Consider the following 11338-nt stretch of genomic DNA (forward strand, 5'->3'; position numbering starts at 1 on the left):
AGGCACGGCCGACCGTCCCAGAATTCTGCATGGGCAAGTGGGTACTACTTTCCTCAGAGAGAAATCATAGCTCTCCAAATCATAGCTCTCCAAATCATAGCTCTCCAACCACAGCTAGCCCCTCTGAGAGTGATGCAACTTTCTTGCCGTCTCCTTCAACAAAGAAACAATTGTGGGGTGAGAAGTTGATGAGCATTTAGGCTGCCACTTCCTCAGAATCCCCTAGCAAAAGGTTTAGTTTAGTACTGTAAAATTTGAAGACATAAGCAAGGGAGGGAGAGCGGGATAGTGAGAGAATATAAAGAATATCTACATTTGAATGTAGAACTGCTCTGGGGTCAGAGATTTTGTCTAGTTTAATATTCCTCTGTAGTTAGAAAAGAGCCTTGTACATGCTAAGGGCTCAATAGTTAATGGTAAAATAAATCAATCAGAGGAAGGCAGTAATGGTAAAAGGGGCAAAAATGACCAGTTTTGTACTGTCATTTATAAGATCCAATAATGAAATGAATCTCTAATTGGTAAAGCTGATCGGGACTGGAGACACTAACTCCAGGTTTAGTAAAACCCTAAGGACTTGGTCTTCTCTGAGAATATGCCACCAAATAACTACAATCTAATTTTCCTTATATCCTGGGAGCTTTGCTTTCCTATCATTCTGTTCAACAAACACTTCAATGTGTGACCAGAAGAAAATACACAATTCAATTGTTAAAGTTTACAGGATACCTGTTACTGGCAGACAGTCTGTTAAGAAAGATGTGTAATGTACCTTTGAACCATTGAAGCTGGTTGGGGGGGTGGTATTCATAAAAAAGAATGGACTTTCAGTTGAGAACACAACCTAAACTGTGTGTTATATACGCGGTCCTCTGTTTCTGGAACTATATGAGCACTTTATTGCAGGGAGAGGTAACACATATTCACCAAAACTATTTAAGCAACCTGGTCACCATGCATTCCACATGTATTATGGAACGGAGCAGAAATAAAATACTTTTTATTTTGATTTTATATTTTACATTACTCCTAAACAGTCAGGAGATATAGAAACCCCACACATTCAAACATCGGTGTATAAACAAGGACAATTTGCTGAATAGAAAAGGCTCAATTATTTGTTTGAGAGGCTGACAACTTTCTCATAAATTGCTCATACCTCACACAAAAATGCTACAATGTGTAAACTAGGGATTGATACACAACATTCATTAAATATGACAGAAATTGCTGGTGATCAAAATAGCCATTAATATATAATTCAACAATTGAGTAAAGTAACTCAAATCCATTAGGAAAGACTTGTTCTCGAATATAATTAACATAATCCAGTACTTATAGCAGAGGTCTATAAAAAAATTTTTGGAAATGGTCAGTTAATAATTTAGGCTTTTGGGGTCTTACCATTTCTGTTGCAGCTATTCAACAACTCACAACTCTGTCGTTGTAGAGCTAAAACAACCATAGACATGCATAAAAGAATGAGTGTATCTGTGTTCCAATAAAACTTGATTTACAACGGTAAGCAACAGTCAGATTTGTTCCATAGGTCATTGTTTGCCAAATCCCAAAAAATGGCATATGAGACTCTTCAAAATATAGCAAAAACTTACATGAAGATTCCACACTTGAAATACATTGAGCCAGTCCCAAATGTACTACCGTACGTGTTCCAATTCTCTCTCTCTAAACCCTTTCCCTCCTCTGTCACCCTCCCTTCCTCCCTTCTGTAGTGGCCAATCAAGGACAGGGATTGAGCTGTGCAATGGGAATAACCTACCTGAGACAGAAGGAGTATTTTGTGACTCACATTGTTTAAACTACCAGCTCGTGGTAATAATAAAAGGCAGACTGACTTTTGGTTGGTTTTATTATTGCACTGAAATTCTCTATCATTTTCATTGCCTACATTGATTGCACTCCAGACAGACTGCTCCCACTGTGTCCACCCTCCCTGGTTTACCCCTGCTCTTTTGTATTTTAAAGGGAAAATATAACTGTATATATTGAACTTTTTTCTGAATTGATAAATATTTTTTAACTGTTGTCTAGAGGCTGCTATGCTTCATAACTTACTTAATAAACTCATATTGATATATATTTAAGCCATTTCCAGTGTTCCCTGGTGCAGATGGTGCTTCACTGAATATACTTGCACACTCATCTTTGGACACTTGCAAGAGTATTTTGTTTGCATAAATTCCTCAAAATTGAATTAATGATACGTTTAAAATTTAAACACATATTGCCACATTGCTCTTCAAAAGTGCTGTGTCAATTTAAACTCTACCTAAGAATAAATGATAATGTCTTTTTTCCATACACTCTCCAACAAAGAATAAGATCAATATTGTTTAATTTTTGCCAACTTGTTAATTCAAATATACCTCATTTAACTTCAAAGTATATTTCTTTTCATAAATTAATCAATTCAAACATTTTCCTCTGGAAATTCTCTTCAATATATAACTGTATAATTTGGGGTCAGATGAAGGGAATGGCCACAAAGACCATCTTACAAACACATAAAGTTTAATATTCAAGTAAGTTCTATCAAAATGGTACCGCTTGTTAATGTTTAATCAGTCTTGTTAAGATTGATTTTTTTTTTTTTAGAGGCGCAAAGATTTTTATTAAACAGAAAGTACAGCTCTCTTGCGAGAGGGGGTACCCAAAACTGGGATGCCCCAAGATTGATTATTTAGCCTCTTTAGTTGAATATGTTTGGATATTTCTGTCTTGTTACCCTTAAAAACTTTCACAAGCTGATCAATATATTATGTGCATTGCTGTTGATAAGAAATAGACCTAAGAATTTCTGTTTGGTGATTAGTGCCAATAATTTTACTCTAATTTGAGTGTGATATTTTCCAAAGACATACCTCCTCTCCTCCAGGAAACCACATTCTTTTTCATTTACTTAGGAATGAGGGTTGGGTAGACCTATCCATGATCACTCACAATATTTAATAATAAAATTTTAAATTTCTAATCTAACTTCACAGATATATTGTTTATACTCTGGTATGAGATGACAACGTTAGACAAATGTATGACAATCTTGAAACCATTTTGAACGTTGACTCTTATGGGGAGAATCTTAAGATTTTTTTTAATTTTAAAGTACTATTGATGTTAGATATGTGCACTCAACCTGGCTGCCTTTTGCAGTGGTATAGCCCTCATCCTAACTTCTTTTTTTGTGAACCCCCACCCTCCTTAGCTTCTAGCCACTGCTCATCCCTCTCAAAGTGGGAACTTGATCTGTCACTTTCCAAGTCCTTTTAAAGGAATAGACTATTGTCCTAATGATGTATGCCTAAAAAGGTAACATTTTATACTAGAAAGAAAATGTTCCCTGTCCATATTATATCAGCCTATGCGAAATTCTTACACTAAATGTGATACTCTGCCTCTCCCTTGTTAGAATAAGTGAACTGCCAATGCTCTTATCTAAACTCAGGCATTCCACTCATTCATTGGATGCTGTCCACTATTGCGTGCTCCAAGAAATGACTCCTGTGTTTGTTCACTTTCTTTCTCTCTCATTTCATGCAATGTTGGCATGCCCTAAGGCTCTGTCCTTATGCTCTTCTCATCTTGATCTACACCCACTCCCTAAATAATCTCAGACAAATTCAGGACTTCAAATACTCTCAATCTCCTTAAAATTCCCTACGGGGAGCTCAAAGCCAAACTTCACTCCTGAACTCTAAATTAATATATTCAAATTGCTTACTTAACAGCTCCAGCTACATAACTAAAAGGCATCTTTAATTTAACATTTAAAACTGAGTTATTGATCTGCCCTATATCTTGCCCTCTCATGATGCCATAGCTCAGTAAATGGCAATTCCATGTTTTTCCAGTTGTTCAGATCAAAACATTGGAGGCATAATTGAGTCCTCTCTTTTTTCAGAACTGTATACAACCAACAACAAATACTCTCAACTTTTTCTTCAAAATATATCCATAATCTAATAATTCTGAATAATCTAATTTCAATTACTACCACTGCTGCCACCCTGGTCCAAGCCCCTGTCATCATCCACTTCAACTATGTGCACTCTCTCCTTCCACCTTTGTCTTTGTGTTGTCTGGTCTTTATACAGTAGCCATGCTTATCCTTTTAAAACAAGGCAGATCATGTCATGCCTCTGCTTAAAAACTTCCCATAGCTTTCCAACTTCCTCAGAGCAAAAGCCAAAATCCTTGCCATGGTTTACAAGGCCCTACATGATCTAGCCCAACAAGACCTTTCTCTGATCTCACCTGTTACCACTCCTTTCTTGTTCATTTCTAGTCACACTGGCATATTTTCTATTTTCTAGAACACATGTAGCCCTCACTCATCACAGAAGCCTGTGTTCTCTTTGCCTATGAATCTACTTTCTACATCAGTCTACATTGTAGGCTTCTTTACTTTCTTCCATTTTCTGTTAACTTACCATAGAGGCCAAATAACATGTGAGTTACATAAAACAGAGTATCAATAAAGACTAGGACATGCTTGATAAATCCATCATTAGATATTACATAAAATTAGATGTTGTATATAATTAGAGAAATATAGTTTCCATGTGTAATTGAAATATAGATTTTAAAGCAGAATAATTATCTTCCATGTAACTGTGAAAGATAAATACTAATAGCTAACACACTGGATGTTGCTCTCCTGAACTGTGTGCCTTATGCATATTAACTCACTTAATCATTAAAATTGCCCTAAGTAGTAAGGAATATTACTCCCATTTTACAAATGAGACACTGAGGCAAAGAGAAGTTAAGTAACTTGCCCCAAATCACACAGAAAAGGAGCTGTGATTCCAAACTAAGTGATGACTTCAGAAGTATGTCCTTCATCATCATACTTTTAACCGTTACCCAAACTCTGCCTATAATTTAATGTTGTTCACAAAGTAAAATTCTTTAGGTTCATCACTGGTTAAAAAAAAAAAAATGTACCATTCTTATGAGTGATGTTGGTAACGGGAAAGACTACACATGTGTGAGTTCAGGGTTTTACAGGAAATCTCTGTACCTCCCTCTCAATTTTGTTGTAAACCTAAAACTGCTCTGAAAAAAAATAGTCCTTTAAAAAATACCTTTAGTGGACTTTACTAACAATTGTCACCCTAATAAACTTTAATTTTTAAAAAAAAGGATTTAGAAATATTCTATTAGGAAAAAAAATGCCCTTAAAAAATAAAATGCCCAAATCAATTGTAAAATGAGTTTACAAAAGTAAAGACAAGTATAGTAGGCGCAATTCCCAGATGGTCCTAAGATTTCTGCGCCTTGGAGTACATTTCTGTATCATCCCCTCTGCTGAGGGAAGGCAGGATTTGTGAGTATGATGAGATAGTTACCTCCGTGATTAGGTTATGCTCCTTTGCACCGTTGACCTTAAGAAAGGAAGATTATCCTCATTGGGCCTGAGCATAGGTGAGGATAAGTTTGTTGATCCCTCTTCCTGGAAAAGAGTTCAAATTCTGGAACATGATTTCATGTGTAGGAAGTACTCCTTTGCTGGCTTTGAAGGTGGAGTGGGTCATGTGGCATGCATCTGAGAGCATGAGAATCACCCTCTGGAAGACATCCGTCAAGGAACTAAATTCTGCCAACAACTTGAATCAGTTTAGAGGAGGACCTGAGTTTCAGATGGTAACACAGCCAGGTAAGAACCCTCTGTGCCTGGATTTATAACCTCCAGAACTGTGAGATAATACATTGATATTATTTGAAGCCATTATGGTTATAGTAAGTCTTTACTCAGCAATAGAAAACTAATACAAGGCATCTCAGTTATATCAATGAATACAATTTACTAATTCACTCAGAAAAAAATGATTTGCCTGATTTGGTTTAAGAAGTATATTGTGCCTATAAAAAATATATCAAAAACAAAATGCTGCAGAAATGTTAAAAATAACAATAGATAAAAGTTAGCCTAATTTTTAAAAAGCTAGAAAAAGCAGAAGTGTCAACATTAACAGAGCAGACTGAAAAAAATATTGCAGAGGCAACAAAGATTGTTTATATTGACTAAAGGGTTATCATATACCATATAGCTATAACAGCCATGCACTTCTGTGTGTCTGTTACATAAAATACATAAAGTGAAACATGAAAAGTACAAGAAGGATTTGACAGAAAGATGTTTGTGCGAGTTTGCAATACATCCTTGTCAAGCTCAGATGGGGCTTACAGAGTTTGTGCATTTTAAGGGAGCGTGGGGTTTGGTGGCAGCAAGAACAGATGAGAAACAGCATGGATGGGGATTATTGCTGATATTTTTTGCTTCATTTCAGTCCTGCCCTTAGTTCAAGGGCAACCTTGACGTGAGAGCATGAAGGGACACCAATTTCTTGCTCTTTTCTTCATATTTGACTAAAATATATTGAAAACTTCAGTGTTTAACCCATAAACATTTATTTGACTTAATTTTATACTTTCTTTATCCTGGTTTACATAAAGTGATGTCAGTGTTTGGGTCAACATGGTTGACAAAAGAAATATTGAATGAAAAATACAGTGTGATTGTAGTTAATCTGAAACGATCTTGTTACACTTGGTGTATTGTGGACTTGAGCAATTTTACTATTTTTTATTGTTTTATTAAAATTAAATACCTCACCTGTTCACACTTTTTAACTGGATTGCAAAAGCCATGGTGTTGCATGGAAGCTGTGGTCTTTATACTGGGTTGGGTATAAATACACCAGAGAGCACACAAAAATTTTTCAAAGGGTTAATTTCCAAAGGATATTGATGCTTTTCAGGTCCTTAGCTTCTATGTAGACTCTTTTCCAATACTACTCTGAGAAGAATAACTTCTGCTGATTCTTCCTTCCTAACTCCCCTTTCATAATTCTTTCTCCTACTTTATACAAGAAGTGATTATCTCTCACCACCCAGAATCTTGCTATGAAGTGTGTTCCTAGCCAGTAAAACTATCCCAGGTGTCAAAGGGAAGGGTCAGTTTGATTGAAATATTGGTGCTGATGTTGACAAAGTGAATGACTCTAATGACTGTTTAACAACTTGTTTTGCAAGTCACTTGGATTTACATTATTTGCTTTCAACAAAATTGAAGGAACACCCAATAAAATCAATAACTTATATAATTTTAAAAAATTTGTGACTTTTGGCATGCCTATAAAAACTTCAAAGGAACAGAGTAACACTTGTACTTCCAATCCCTTCCACTTAATTATGTGAAAAAAATTCTCAGCACTTACATTCATAAAAACAAAAATCAGCAGTCTTGATTGAATGCTATCTTATTCTAATAATTCTTAATATTCATCTATACATAGAAGAATTGAAAAAGTTTCATCTTTCTCATTTAAAAATGTATGACCAATAAATTTTATTTTTCATTTGTGAGGCGTGCAAATATCTAAACATTATGTTGTTTTGTAGACCTGAAACTCATATAAAAAATTAAATTAATAATTTTAATTTATCATATCTAATAATTATTTATCAGCCTCTTAATACATTTATATTGTTCTGATCACATGAGAACTGATAAAAATTGTTCTGACATTTTTATGTACTGTAAATTGTACGGACATTAATTATGCAGATGTCTTAGTACTTAGAGACTTACGATTATGGGAAATTTTAAACATTAATTTTAAATTATAAAAACATTATGTTGTAGAGAAGTATAACAGGGTGATCAATAAAATATGTCAAGCATAATAATATTACATTAAGATAAAATTTTGTGAAGGTTGTAGAATGAAACTCAGAGATCTAGGAGAAAAAGGTATTATGTAAAATTCCTAAACTTAAAAATGTTTTTTTATGTTTTAAAAAAATAAATGATTGTGAGTCAAATCACTGTGGTATGAGACACTTTTAACAGAGTGATCTAGAGATTAATTTCTAAATAAAAATATTCACAATATGTCAACTTGCATTGTGATGACTACTTATAGTTTCAATTAAAAGGTCAGCTATCAACTTAAACCTGCATGAGGAGCATATTTTTCACAATTCATTCAAAGGGTGTATGCGCAAAGAAGTTTGAAGGTATAACTACAGATCAAGGTGCTTTGAATTTGGGCATTCCTGGGATCTAATAATTTCTGTACTACTTACCAACCAAGAGTCTATTTCATCAGCTATAAAATGGGACTCCTCCCTGCTGGGAACAAGTTAAATAATATCTATAACTGGCTGACCCAGTACAGGTATCACCTGCTTTTTGAAAGTTCGCATTATGCCACTTTGCTTTTATGAAAGACCTACATTAATTAGTACCTGTTTTTACTAATGGAAAGAAATCCAAAGAGGATTTTTGCTTTTACAATAAAAAGCAAAATTAGCATTCAGTATTTATTTTGCAGTGAGCCATTGTAGAGGCAGTGCCAAGCTCCTTCCTGGGAACTACACTTAGCATCTCGGTATCAAGACACCATGGCTTTGAACTGTGTCAGTGAGCATCTGTGTTTTATCTCAATTAATTCTGTACATCCATTAGCAAGATGTATCCTAAGGTATCAGAAAAGCCTAAGAGAGCTTGTAAGGGTGTTACGCTTAGTGTAAAACTGAAGGTAATAAAGTGTTTTGATTGTGGCGAATGAATAAAGACATAAATTAATGGTAATTGCTTCATTGTATATACCATTTGGCTGATGAAAGGTTTCATAGGAAGGCTCTACTTTTGAATAGTGAAGGAAACCTGTAGTGGTACAGTATAATATTCATATCTTCCATTATAGGTAGCATGGAGCCTAACCTATGGTACTATTCAGTAAATGTGTTATTTGATTTCAAATAAGTGGCTTTAGCCATAACGATATCCATAGAAAAAGCTGCTTGTGAGGATAAGGATCTCTCTGGTTTCTGTCCATCATCTGAAGATATGGGTATCATTAAGACAGACTGCTTTTCTTTTTTTAACGAGTTTATGTTCTACCTACATGAATTCAATAATTATAAAAAGAATCTCTGAACTTTATAATACCTATATATTATAAAACACGCTTGTCATTAAAAATAATAAAAAGTCATATGTTACCAAAAAAAGACAGATTTTTTTTCTTCAGGAAATACCAGGCTTAATGTATAAACTGGCCCACGAAAACACTTATGTCTCGGAATAACTATATTCTATTATAGCTAGTAGCAACTTCAATCCAGAATACATTTTTGAGTTTAATGGGGAAGTCAAAATGAATAACATATCTTTGTATTTGGCAAACTGTGAGGTTGGAGTTTGCCTGACAAATACAGTGTGTCAGTGATGTTTAAACAGATATGAGTAAAGAAAGAAATTGCAAATTTATCAGAAACATGGATAAAATTTTAGATTAGGGATTTCAGTAGGTCTTGCATCCCAGGAATGGCAGTGAGAGGCAGAGCATGCTTCTCTGGACTTATTCCTCAAGGGGAGGAAGAATAAAGAAATTAGTAATCTTCAGGAATAAATTAATAGGAGTCAAATCTGTGGTAAGAAGGACTAAAATTATATATGTAAACAATGGCAATCTGACCCAATAGTGGTTTTGGTCATAATAATCAACTACAATTTATTTGTTTCTGTAAATTAGGATACTTGGTAAATTAATTAATCTAAAACATAATCTCTAGAAAATAGTTCTTAGATTAGATTTCTGATCATCATGACAGCTGAATGCCCTGGATCTATTTTTGATTTTTAGAGAGAATACCTTAAATGTTCCTGGTTGAATCGATTCTTCAAATTCACTAAGGAAGAACAAATTCACTAAGTATAATTGTGGCTTAAACAGACAAAAGACAACACTACTCCTACACTTCTCCTCATACAAATATAACTTTAAAAACAGTTTTTCACCATCCTTTAAAGTTGTTTTGTTTGTTTGTTTTAATGTACATAAGTGAAATTGGGCTAAAACTGTAAATATTTGGAAATAGATATACATATTTTGATAAATCTAATTATAATTCAATCATAGCAAGAAGATTTGAAGAGCTTATGTCTAATTTTATTTCATAATGTTTATTCACATCTTTTTATTATCCTTTGTATTTAGGATATTTACAAGAAATAACTGCTTATGCAAAAATATAAACTTTTTTGAAAGCAGTCGTTTAAAACTAAGTACTGGCAATACTGAGTCAACTGAACCATTCAGTGTTAGCAAAGGTTATTCCCAAAGATTTTACAACATTCATTTACATGAAAAGAAATAAAATATATGCTAAAATATATATTCAGCCTTGATTTCATGAACATTGTGTGTTCTAATTATAACAATCTAATTTATAAACAATACATGCTGTGGCTCTGACAGTGAAATTGTGATGAAACAGAGTACAAATTTTAATTACATGCAGTTCTAATACAATGAACACTGCAGCATTTCTGTCATCTTTGAAATGGTAACAGAATACCAAAAAAAGTTTTTGAAATATGAGCATGAAGGTAATGAGATCAATAAATGTCAGCTAGAAAAAGTAATCACAACTCCTGAGACTCACTGACCTTTCTACAAATTCCAGAAATAATAGAGTACCTTGGGATGAGGAATTTTTTAACAATGAGAAACTGATATAATTATAAGAAGAAAGGGATGCAGAAATTGTCCTATGACACCAAAAACATTGCCTATAAAGGTAATTTTGACACAATAATTTATCCCCTTGATTTTTCTTCTAAGGTCACCACTAACACACATAAGAAATCTTTGGTCTTTACAGAGACAAAATTCCCACTGAAGCATTCTGAATACTGAAATACCTGCTTTACAAACTTTGAGAATGCTTCATAATGTTCAGTATCCTAATAGAGGTTAATTATACAGTTAGTTAATTTAAATGTCCAAGTGAAAACCATTCTATTCTGGTACTTATAAAATCATTCTATCAGTATATGAACATAATTTAGAAAAATTCAATTCTAGAGAATATTTGAAGGAGTCCTTGGAAGGATTTAATCATCCTAATGAGGCAGGAGAGGAAACTGACAACCCCCTCCAGGGTACAAGGAGAGGTGCCTCACTGGTTACACAAGTAACAAGTGACTATACAGTACCTGCAGCTGGAGAAGAAGAACAGTTTCATCCAACAAGGCTAATCCCCTTGACGGAGACCTGCCCTTTAGCTAATTATAACACCATTATAATCTCATTTACATTGCAGTGACTACAACTCCCAGCATGCCTGTGACGCCATGACAGTTCCAGAGGAGCCTAATAAGGAAGAAAAAGCAGAAAATGGAGGGAGAGGACATGAATGAACCACATCAATGCAAGTTCACCGATCCCACCCCTCCCCAAGAGGATAAAACCCCCAGGTTTTGACTTCCTCGAGCAACGTGTTCTCTGAGTTCACTTGCACG

The sequence above is a fragment of the Rhinolophus ferrumequinum genome, chromosome 20 (genome assembly GCF_004115265.2).
Source record: "Rhinolophus ferrumequinum isolate MPI-CBG mRhiFer1 chromosome 20, mRhiFer1_v1.p, whole genome shotgun sequence".
NCBI lineage: Eukaryota > Metazoa > Chordata > Mammalia > Chiroptera > Rhinolophidae > Rhinolophus > Rhinolophus ferrumequinum.